An 854-nucleotide genomic window follows, 5' to 3' on the forward strand; every position below is an offset into this window, starting at 1 on the left:
CCAGGAGTTGTTTAGCATCATGCTGTTTAGTGTCCATGTCTTTGTGGGTTTTCGGGGGACTTTGTTGGTGTTTAGTGTCCATGTCTTTGTGGGTTTTCGGGGGACTTTGTTGGGGACTTTGTTTATTTTTATTCCACTGTGGTCTGAGAAGGTGCTTGGTAGAATTTCGGTCCTTTTAAATTTGCTTATGATTGATTTATGGCCGAGTATGTGGTCGATCTTAGAATATGTTCCATGTGGTGATGAGAAGAATGTGTATTCTGTGGTCTTTGGATGGAGTGTTCTGTAGGTATCAATTAAGTCCATTTGGTCCAAAGTCACATTGGGGTTCCAGATCTCCTTGTTGATTTTTTGTCCTGATGATCTGTCTAGGGTTGTGAGTGGGGTATTAAAGTCCCCAGTTATGATAGTGTTAGAGTCTATATCTTTCTTTAGTTTTCCAAGAAGTTGCTTTGTGAAAGTTGGTGCACCTATGTTGGGTCCATATATGTTTAGAATAGATATTTCTTGTTGATGGATTGAGCCTTTTATCATTATGTATTGGCCTTCTGTATCTTTTTTGATTTTTAATAGCTTGAAGGGTATTTTGTCTGAAATTAAGATCGCTACTCCTCCTTTCTTTTGTATACTGTTCGCCTGAAAGTTTGTTTCCCATCCTCTTATTTTGAGTCTGTGGGTGTCCTTTCTGGTGAGGTGAATCTGTTGAAGGCAATAGATTGTTGCCTGATGATGTTTTACCCATTTTGCCATTCTATGTCTTTTCAGTGGTGCATTTAGTCCATTCACATTTAGGCTAATAATTGAAATTCAAGAGTTGATCCCTGTCATAAGGTTCTTACAGAGTTGTTCCTGTT

This window comes from Carlito syrichta, unplaced genomic scaffold, assembly GCF_000164805.1.
Source record: "Carlito syrichta isolate Samal-C Ts95f unplaced genomic scaffold, Tarsius_syrichta-2.0.1 Scaffold311782, whole genome shotgun sequence".
In the NCBI taxonomy this organism is placed as follows: Eukaryota; Metazoa; Chordata; class Mammalia; order Primates; family Tarsiidae; genus Carlito; species Carlito syrichta.